The sequence below is a fragment of the Macaca nemestrina genome, chromosome 11 (assembly GCF_043159975.1).
Source record: "Macaca nemestrina isolate mMacNem1 chromosome 11, mMacNem.hap1, whole genome shotgun sequence".
In the NCBI taxonomy this organism is placed as follows: domain Eukaryota; kingdom Metazoa; phylum Chordata; class Mammalia; order Primates; family Cercopithecidae; genus Macaca; species Macaca nemestrina.
This window is the reverse complement of record NC_092135.1, coordinates 2348048-2359221: the sequence shown is the minus strand read 5'-3', so window position 1 is coordinate 2359221 and position 11174 is coordinate 2348048. Positions and strand designations below refer to the sequence as shown.

The 11174-nt window shown below is 44.4% G+C and overlaps 1 long non-coding RNA gene across 1 annotated transcript in view; it reads left to right on the top strand.

Moving 5' to 3' along the window:
- The first annotated feature begins 3860 nt into the window (after positions 1-3860).
- Positions 3861-11174, top strand: part of LOC139357051 (uncharacterized) — a 57636-nt gene continuing 50322 nt past the window's right edge. The window contains exon 1 of the long non-coding RNA XR_011609645.1: positions 3861-3987. This is a non-coding gene — a long non-coding RNA (uncharacterized lncRNA). The remainder of the gene's footprint in view (positions 3988-11174) is intronic.

Below are 11174 nucleotides of genomic sequence, written 5' to 3'. Positions count from 1 at the left end.
CCTCAATAATGTTCCTATACTGCTATACACAAACATATTTGATCAGTTTAGGCTTTATCTGTAGACTTATTCTGGCAGAAGTTGAGGATTTGAGCTCTCTTACACCTCCACTCTCTTTCATCCACACCCTCCCTGTTTTCCCTAGTACAGGAGTCCTTCCCTTATCAATGGCTTTGTGTCTGAGGTTTCATTTTATCAGTGGTCAACTGTGGTGTGAACATATTCTGTTGCTACTCTTGTGCTTTAGGTCATTATTAAGTAAAATAAGGATTACTTGAAGGCAAGCACTGAAATACCATAACAGCCCATCTGATAAGCAAGATGGCTACTAAGTGACTTAATGGGTGGGCAGCGTCTGCAGCATGGATGTGCTGGGCATAGGGAGGATTCATGTCCTGGGTGCTACTCAGAATGCTGTGCAGTTTAAAACTCACACACTGTTTACCTCTGGGATTTTCCATTTATGTGACAATACCTATGTCATTCACCTCACTTCAATTCATCATGTAGGCATTTTATCATCTCACACGATCACAAGAACGGTTAGCATAGTACAGGAAGATATTTGGAGGGAGAGAGAAGGAGAGCACATTCACATAACTTTTATCACAGTCGATTGTTATGACTTCTCGATTTTATCATCAGTTATTGTTGTTGACGAAGAAAGGTGACTCAGAGCAGTCTAAAGAATGTAAGGTCTGCCGGGCGCGGCGGCTCATGCCTGTAATCCCAGCACTTTGGGAAGCGGAGGTGGGTGGATCGCCTGAGGTCAGGAGTTCAAGACCAGCCTGGCCAACATGGTGAAACCCTGTCTCTACTAAAAATACAAAAATTAGCTAGGTGCGGTAGCACACGCCTGTAATCCCAGCTCCTCGGGGGGGGCTGAGGCAGGAGAATCGCTTAAACCTAGGAGGGGGAGGTTGTAGTGAGAGGAGATCACGCCACTGGACTCCAGCCTGGGCGATAGAGCAAGACTGAGTCTCAAAAAAAAAAAAAAAAAAAAAAAAAAAGTAAGGTCTGTAAAACTGATCAGGCCCAGGGAGGCATAAGCATGAGATTTCAGGCACAACCCCTGCACCCAAACCCAGGGTTAATTGTTTAAAGTCATTCTAGTTTCTCTGTTTTCTTCCCTGTAGTTTCCAGACTGGCTGGTAAATTACTGAAAATGTTACCAGTTGCACAATGTAGCCCTCGCCCATTATCTTCATGTTCCTGGAATTTGTGATACAAAAAGCAGCATAGAGCCAATCAATAGGTTACGTCAACTAAAGAACTGCCTGTCCCATCTTTTTTCCTTTAAAACCCCACTGTAACTGCTGCTATCAGAGCATATATTCAGGGAAACTTGAGTCTATGTCCTCTGGGTGGCAGTCCTCAAACTTGTCCCAAATTAACTCTCTACTCATATTAATTTTGCCTCCGTTTCTTCCTTTGGGTCGACATTTCACAGTGACGCCCCCTTGCCACTGGGCACTCTTGGATGTGGCACTCAGTACCAGGATGAACCGATTGAGTTCCTTTGACTCCAGAGGTTTCCCTGGGCACAAAGAGTGAGTCCTCTTGAATCCAGACCTCACTTCCTTTGAGTTGAGGTCTAGATTTTGTTTTCAAACTCTCTCTTTCTTTTAAAAGTGAGGGCTTTCACTTCTGTCTCTGGACAGGAGATTTGGGTAAAAACCTCTGCAGAGAACTTCTGCCTTTTCTGCCTCTACCTCATGGCAAAAGGTTTGGGTTACAGCATTGGTAGTCTAGCGTAAGTTCTTTCATTGTATTTTTTGGCCTAAAATTGCATAGCACCCTTTAAAAATTGCAGCTGCTTCCCATTATTTGTAATGTGGGCTTGTGTTTTAATTTAATCAATTCCTGCTGGTTTTAAACGGAAAACAACATGAGAGTGAGTTCTCCCACTCCCAAGTTAAGAGACACTCCCTCCCTCCATACTGACTGGGGACTCTAGGTGACTAGAGACTTTATGGAGGTGTTGAAATGTTTGTCCATGATACGTAGCAGCCTTATAGGACCTCCCTTCGAGAAAAATATCTGCAGGGACTTTTGGCTTAGCCAGAAGGTGCACATAAAAGGGCTGGTCACCTGGCACCTTGAGTGCTCTGCTGCCGAAAAGTGATGAGAGATTCCGAGACATGTAAAAAGAGTGAATCCATCCTGGCTAACATGGTGAGACCCCATCTCTACTAAAAATACAAAAAAATCAGTTGGGTGTGGTAGCATGTGTCTGTAGTCCTAGCTGCTTGGGAGGCTGAGGCAGGAGAATCGCTTGAACCGGGAGGGAGAGGTTGCGGTGTGCTGACATCGCACCACTGCACTCTAGCCTGGGCAACAGAGCAAGACTCTGTCTCAAAAAAAAAAAAAAAAAAAAAGAATGAATCACGACTTTGAGGAATGGCACTCACAGAGCAGCACACTTCAGCCCAGTACATTGTTCCAGCCTTGGTCACTTTTGAAAGGAAATTTCTAAAATGATGTCAAAGCTGATTGTCAAAGCTGAGTTTTCCCTTAAGGATCATCCCCCGGCCCTCGGAGACACCAGCTGTATTTGTGTAGAACACCTGTGGAGCTCCACCTTGGACCCACGCAACTCAAGCTCACCCCAAGTAGCAATGGCCAAATTGGGGGTCTTTCGACATTTCTAAATTAATATATGTGCACGCACAATGGGAAAATGCAGGTTTTAGAACCAGACGAATGAATGGGAAGCCTACTTTCTGATTGCCCTGACTGCAATCTGGTAATAAGAGATTTGAAAGGATTTTCTAATGAGCTGTATGGTAAGAGCAGGCTTAATTAAAAGCTGATTTTCAAACTATAATTTTTTCCTTTCTTCCTTTTCTCTTTTGGATACTGTTTCTGGGAATTGCTTTTTAGTCCACGGAATCTGCTTTTCAAATATGTTTGGTCCCTCTGTTTGCTTCCTTTCTTGTTGGCATGATTTTTGCTGACAAAAATGTAAAACTTCATTGGCTTTTAATTTTATTTATTTATTTATCTTGAGACAGAGTCTCCCTCTGTTGCCCAGGTTGAAGGGCAATGGCTCGATCTTGGCTCACTGCAACCTCCGCCTCCCAGGTTCCAGCAATTCTTATGCTCAGCCTCCCAAGTAGCTGGGATTACAGGCACCCGCCACCATGCCTGGCTAATTTTTGTACTTTTAGTAGAGATGGGGTTTCACCATGTTGGCCAGGCTGGTCTCGAACTTCTGACCTCAGGTGATTTGCCCATCTTAGCCTGCCAACATTGGCCTTTTAGAAACCTTAAAATCTCCCCAAATTGGCTCCTCTAGGACTTGGTCTATTTCCTTCCATTTCTGCTCCTCCTTCCTTTTGCCATATTAGATACCACATGAAGAAATCTGGAGGAGATTTCCAACAGCCCTGAGCCCTCCTGAGGAACACAGGAAAAGTCACCACAGGCCATTTGCGAGGCCTTTTGCTTTCCTCGTGGAGTCCCAAGAGCAGTGGGTATGTCCCTCTGAGGGCTAAAAGTCTGCCCTCTTTTGCTTTGAGTTACCCGATCTCTTTGGCTTTGTGGGCACCAGGGGTTCCATTGAATTGCGAGAGGGAACGCGGCCTTTGTGTGTGTGACGGCTGGTGAGTGAGCTGTGAGAGCTGCAGTTTTGGAGGTGGTTGCAGCAGTTGCAGTGAATGTATTTACGACAAGGATTACTTGTTTCTTTGTGTGTTTAGATAAGAAAAGTGTGGTTTGGATACTTGGACGCTGTGGGAACACTCACCACCGAGGGATAGGACTCCCCCGGGGGCTGGGCTGACGGCAGAGGGGGCTGGTTGGTGTTGGATCGCCCAGCAGTCTCGGGCGAATGTCTTGTAGGGAGGATCTCTGCGGAAGTGTTGCAGGACCTGGTCCCATCAGGTTTTCCTCATCTGGGGGACATGGGATTCAATGTAAAGTGGGATCCTTGATTTCGGAAGATCTAGATGCTCTGCCTTTCAGCTGGGCCTGCTTTTCACATTTGTAAGTATTAGGCCCTGGGAGCCACACATGCTTTGTGGGCTCTGTTCATTAATGAGCTCTACCCTGAGCTCAGTGGCCCAGTTGGAAAACAAAGACCGAATTAGAAGCTACCTATCTAAATGAAATTGGTCTCCTTATCAATCCTGTGGTGAATTCTTATGGTTTTGTGTTCCTGTGGGATTTATTCTTAATCTTTCTCTGACAAAACCAAAACCCTTCTTGAAAATGTAAATTCTTTCTCTGTGTTTCAAGATGTTAATTTGTTACCCTGTTTTCTCCAAAACCCAGTAAGGGCTTCAGCCATGTGGGACAGATAAATTTTAATTTGTTCCATTTACAGAGGCACAGTTTAATCCAAGTGTCCTTTTAAACTAGAGAGTTTTACTTGCCTCATGGCTAAAATTTTAAAGTCAAAGCCGTACAATTTTTGTGCCTATCTCTGTTTTTATGTTTACATGTGTACATGTCTGTGTGTATGTTGCCTGCATGGTACCAAACTGACTTATAAGTGCATGAGTACTCACATATCACATGCCCAAATGCTTTCAAGTTTACATGACTTTAGCAATCTTCGGTAAATAAAGCTAGCTTAAACATTGTTGGTAAAGCAAAATAGAAATGTCTTCAGAATTGTAGACATTTTTTTTGCCCAAGTCTACTGGTGAACAAATAGATACTGTCTCAGCTAGATGTTTTAAGGTTGTAAAACTGTAGCTTCTGTGATACTTTTTATGCTTCTGTGATTTTTTCTGGGAGCTAAAGCTGTGAGGGCAGGCGGCTGGGCTTCCCTGGAGTATTGTGCACATCTTACTGTGCGCTGACATCTTTGGTGTTGAGCCTTTAGATTCTGCGGTTTAGGAGGTGGCCGTGGTGAGAACCGAAGTCATATGGATGTCCACAGTGTCTAGGTCACCAGCTGTGTGGCAGAGCCAAGCCCAACACATCCTTGCTGGCTTCTGCCCCGTGGTCATGCTGGGAGGGATCACGTCCTGTAGGCATGGTCTTCACAGCTCCGTCCTCTGTCCTGGGCTCTGTACCTGATACATAACAATTAAAATTACTTACTTTCTTGGTTTTTCACCAGAAATTACAGTTGCCAAGGGTTAAGACTGTAGCTAATATATATATAATTAAAACTATTAGATGTAAGAAAAACAATTCTATAAGCAGAATGTATATGAAAAGTAGGAGGCCGAGCGCGGTGGCTCACACCTGTAATCCCAGCACTTTAGGAGGCCGAGGGGGCGGATCACGAGGTCAGGAGATCGAAACCATCGTGGCCAACATGGTGAAACCCTGTCTCCACTAAAAACACAAAAATTAGCTGGGTGTGGTGGTGGGTGCCTGTAATCCCAGCTACTTGGGAGGCTGATGCAGAAGAATGGCTTGATCCCAGGAGGCAGAGGTTGCAGTGAACTGAGATCACGCCACTGCATTCCAGCCTGGAGACAGGGTGAGACTCCATCTCAAAAAAACAAACAAACAAGCACCCAACAACCAAAAAACAAAAAACAGAAAAGTAGGATATGGTTTTGGTAAGGAAAATTATAAGAAAGACAGAAAATGATAAGAAAGACAGAGAATGTGTTACTTTGTTAAAGAAAAGGTAATTTTGCCTAGTTATTTAAAGGTTGTTTTAAATGGAAGATTTATGGAAATCTTATTTTGTGGTCAAAGCTGATTAGATAGATCTGTTTGTAAGGTTTTATTAAAATTAGGTTTAATATTACTAATACATTAATACAAAGGTTGAGTTTATTTTTCTTTTGAATAAGATTCTTTTGTAGTATTAATAAGAGATAGTAAAAGATTTTTATATACCTTTCGAGTAAACTGAAAACAAAAAGACCAAATTTCTTTGCCAATTGCATCTTTAACCAGGGCCACGTTAAGTTCTATTTCTTCTGGGGGAGGTTCTTTTGAGCTTCACAGCAGCCTGGGAACCCATTTCAGTGTCAAATCTTTCATGCTACTTGTCATTTATGGCCTATTTTTCAGCATTTCTGTTGTGCATGACACCCTCAGTCTTCTAGCCTGGTGGGATACACAAACTAGATGATAAAAATCAGTTGGCACGGGAGGCTGAGATGAGCAGATCACCCGAGGTCGGGAGTTCGAGACCAGCCTGGCCAATATGGTGAAATCCCGTCTCTACGTCTCTACTAGAAATACAAAAATTAGCCAGGCCTGGTGGCACATGCCTGTAATCCCAGCACTTTGGGAGGCTGAGATGAGCAGATCACCTGAGGTCAGGGGTTCGAGACCAACCTGGCCAACATGATGAAACCCCATCTCCACTAAAAATACAAATATTAGCCAGGCCTGGTGGTGCATGCCTGTAATCCCAGCTACTCGGGAGGCTGAGGCAGGAGAATCGCTGGAACCTGGGAGGTGGAGGTTGCAGTGAGCTGAGATCGCACTCCAGCATGGAAGACAGAGTGAGATTCCGTTAAAAAAAAAAAAAAAATTAGTTGGCAAGGCTTACAGGGACTTTTAACATTCCCTGGCCTAAGGGTCTTCTGTTGGTGTCACTTAACTTACATGCTTCCCCATTTGGAAAGTGTCAGCTTTCTGTCTTTGGGATAATAACAGGAAAACCCACCCACCTAGATGAAGGAGTGGAATGAGTTCTCCTTAAAGGTGACATTCTTCATTATTGCCAAGGCCTTATAAAGCTTCTGACGAAAACTTCTAAATTAATTAAGGATTATTTTAACAACGAGCTCCCCAGAGACGAAGTCATCAAAGATCATGGCTTCCAATTTTATTCCAATTTTATGTATCGGAAACGCCATGAAATAAAGAACTTCTTTCAACCATTTTGGAAGGTACCATATCAGGTATTGTTAATCAATCCTTGTGCAGTTCAATGGCATGGACTCACAAGTTCACATTCCTCATTTTAAAAGGGCAGCTCTGCCTAAGTGGACATCTTCCATCATCAAGATCTCTAACTGAAGCTGGCCCATGGCCAGGTGCCTTGTGCTTCAGAGCAGGATGAGAAGTGGAAACTTGGTTAGAAAAAATCACTCAAAGGGCAAGGTGGCTGCAAGATGTTGGAAAAACAGATCACTTACAGCATTTGACTGATTACCTTCATGAAAAAGAACTCTTGCAAGTCTGGATTTCAAATGGTTTTGTTAATATTTGTTCTTAGTTGTGTATTTTTGATCCTTAAATTGATCATGCCTTGTATTTCTAGATGTCTAAAGGCAACAACAAAAACTAAAATCATGATGGCTGGATGCTTAGAAATGATCCAACACACCGCTGCTCCTTTGTATTCGATGGCCTGACTGAGATCTCACTGCTCTGTCCCATTGTGTTGACAATCAACTTGGCCTTGAGGCCTCACTAAGTTCTTAAGCTATAGTACCTCTCCTGTTTCCCTCCGACACAGGATTAAATTACTTGGGAATGAGCCTCCTCAGTGACATGGGACAAACTTACATTTAAATGTTGGTCATCAGTGCTGTTTCTTTTGAGATGGAGTCTTGCTCTGTCACCAGGCTGGAGAACAGTGGTGCTCTCTTGGCTCACTGCAACCTCTGCCTCTTGGGTTTAAGCAACTCTCTTGCTTCAGCCTCCCAAGTAGCTGGGACTATAGGTGCGTGCCACCACACCCAGCTAATTTTTGTATTATTTGTAATTGTAATATGTTGTAATATTTGTAATTTTGCACCCATCCCCAGGGCTAATTTTTAAAATGCATTTTGAGGTTTTAGTAGAGATGGAGTTTCACCATGTTGGCTAAGATGGTCTTGAACTCTTGACCTTGTGATCTGCCCGCCTTGGCCTCCGAAAGTGCTGGGATTACAGGCGTGAGCCACTACGCCCAGACGCCATCAATGCTTTTGTAAGAGAAAGATCTCAGTCAAAAGGGGAAAATGAGGAAGAAAAATGACTCAGAGCAGTCTAAAGAATGTGAGGTCTGCAAAATGTATCAGGCCCAGAGAGACATGAGCGTGAGATTTTAGTCCTGCACCCATCCCCGGGGCTAATTTTTAATATGCATTTTGATTTTTTCTCCCCTGTAGTTTCCAGACTAGCTGAGAAATTATCTATTATGTTACCACAACTTGCACAATGTGATCTCCTGTCACTGTCTTCATGTTCCCGGAATTTGTGATACAAAGAACAATGTGTAGCTAATCAATAGCCTTTGTTCAACTTAGGAATTGCCATTTCTTTTTCTCTTTAAAATCCCACTTGTAACTGCTGCCAGTTGGAGCATATATTCAGGGCAACTCGAATCTGTCTCCTGAGTTGCAGTCCCCAAACCTATTCCAAAAAAAGGTCTCTACTTATTTTAACTTTACCTCAGTTTCTTCCTTTAGGTTGATATTGGTATTTTTTTCTTTTTTCTTTTTTTTAGACTGAGTCTCGCTCTGTCACCCAGGCTGAAGTGCAGTGGCCGGATCTCTTCTCACTGCAACCTCCACTTCCCGGGTTTAAGCGACTCTCCTGCCTCGGCCTCCTGAGTAGCTGGGATTACAGGCATGCACCACCACATCTGGCTAATTTTTGTATTTTTAGTAGAGATGGGGTTTCACCGTGTTGGCAGGCTGGTCTCGAACTCCTGACCTCAAGTGATCCACATGCCTCGGCCTCCCAAAGTGCTGGGATTACAGGCGTGAGCCACTGTGCCCAGCCCTTGAGTCACTGTGTCTGGCTTAGGTTGACATTGTCAATCACTTATTGTGCCTAATTTATAAATTAAAGTTTATCGTAGGTATATATGTACACAAAAAAACCAGAATATATAGGGTTCAGTATCATCTGCAGTTTCAGGCATCCACTGGGGGTCTTGCAATGTACACTCGGTGGATAAGGTGGGCCTACTATAGTTATCGCCATGTTTTCTCAATGAATTTTCTTGTTTACAGATTATATTATATGATGATGCAAATATTATTCAAAGCAGAGTCATATAATATACTATAGTTGTATACATATTTTTCACTGAAATTAGTAACTGGTTTATCTTTATTTTTCATTTGCTTAGTTTTCTCTGTACTTATTCTTTTTATACTTTTCCATTACCTTTCCATGACAGTTTCCACAAGGTCAATTATATTGGGTGGTCTAATAGTCCTAAGTTATATCCTGGAGGTCTCCAGCCTTCTTTCTGGGCTGATTATTCTCCAGGCCCACTGTGCGACTCTCTTATGGTGAGTTCCTTTACTCCCATCCCTGGACTGCTGGGATGGAGCCCCTGTATCCCAGACCGTAGGTCCCTCTTCCTTGATGTATTCCCTTGGTTGGATATCTCCTCTGTAGTTCCACTAAGGTTGATGGGGGTAGAATATCAGAGGCGGGTGATGGATGGCAGCCCTTGCCGAATCTGTCCTTAGAGCCACCCTACTTCAGTGTGGACCGGTTGCCCTCTGGCTTCCAGGGTTGTCCTGTGGGGTCTTCCTTGTCCTTGGTCCTGGAGGTTCCCTTTATATTTCTCCCACGAAGGGTCTCTGGTGTCCTGAATCCTGGGCCTGCCTGTTTCTTGGTTGGCACACATTCTCCAGTATCTTCTGATAAAGGAAGCATGAGATAAATGTTTTAGGACTTTACTTATCTGAAGCTATCTTCATCCTACTCTCACAGATAATAAATAGGTGCCTGGGCATGGAACTCTGGTGGGAAGTAATTATTCTCTAAGAAGGTATTGCTCCCTGGTTTTCTAGCTTCTGTGTGTTTCTGAAAAGTCCAAAGGCGTTGCTCAGTCTCACTCCAGTGTATGGGACCTGCTTTTCTCCTTGCTGAAAACTCGTAGAATCTGATTTTATCTCCGTGATCTAACCTGTCTCAGTGAGGTGACTTAGGCTGGCTCCGTCTTCATGCATTTCGCTGGGTACTCAGCAGACCCCCCAGTGTGGGAATCTTCGGTGCAGGGGTTTTTCTTGTTTATTGATTTCCTTTATTCTGTCTTCTGTGTTTTTTTTTTTTTCAGAACTTTTTTTCCAGTTATTATTTGAATATGCACACTGTCTTGGGTCAGGTTCCCAGAAGCAGACCCTTAGATGAGGTTTGTGTGCAGTGACTTTGAGGGCAATGGGTGAGGGAGTCGGGAAGCAGGGGAGGGAAGAGGTGAGATTTCAGGCAAAGTCCCGTGGAAGGGCCTTCGGTTGGTCCAGCAGGGAACTGGAGTGTGAAAGCTGAAGCTATATACAGTTCAGCGTCTTCCTGCCCTAAGGCAAGGGAGCTGGCTTTTACATTCCTGCAGCTGGCTGTTACTGCCTAAGGCCATCCAGGGGGATCTAGGCTTCCAGCCCTTCTAGTCCCAGTGGATACAGGCCAAGTGGCTCTGGTGGCTGGAGAGGAGTCCTGCAGGAAGGTGCAGCTGCAGAGCTGAGAACAGAGCACCCCAACGCTGGGAGAGGGGAGAAAAAGTCGCAGACGAGTGTGGGCATCCAGATAGGTCAGTGATGATGCTGGCTACACAGCCTCACTTCGCAGACGGGTCCTCTGTTCAAAACACGGTTTTCTATCCTGCTTTCTGGCTCTTTCTCTCCTTTCTGTGAAATATCCTCAACTTTTTATTATGCCATTGCCTTTATTAATTTAATCTTTTTATTATTCAGTTTTTAATTTCCAGGAGTTCTTTTGTTTTCTGAACATTCTTTTTTAGACCGCCCTTTCTTATTTCCTGGCTGTAATACTTTCTGTGTCTCTTGGAGGCTATGGTTAGTGGTTTTGTTTGCATCTCTCTTTCTGTGTGGGTTCCCTCCAAGTTGTTAGTTCTATCTCTGTTGATGGACGCTTTCCTCGAATGTCTGATTCCTCTTGACTCAAGAGCAGGAGTGAAACCATTGGCTGGGTGCTGCGAGTGGGCAGGTGGGGCGTGTGGAGCGATCTGGAGGGGAGAGGCTCTTATGAAGACCCTGTGTCTTTATCTTTAGGTCTTGAGTTCCTTTTTCGTCTCCTACCTGAGGGGTAAAAGGTCTGGCTGCCGTGTTCTGGGAGCCAGGAAGGGGAGGCATGCATGCAGACAGCACATGGCCCCGTGCAGGGAAGGGCTCTGGGTGCTCTCTGTGCCTATCCGCCTCACACCCTCTGCTTACCAGTCTTCAAAGGGGAGCCTCCAGTCATCTCCAGCGGGTGCGGGGAGGGGAGGGTGGTGGTAAGGGTAGGGGCGCTTCCCTTGCCAGTTGCGGAGTGGAAGGGGGACTCTCGGTGGTCTCACTACTTCT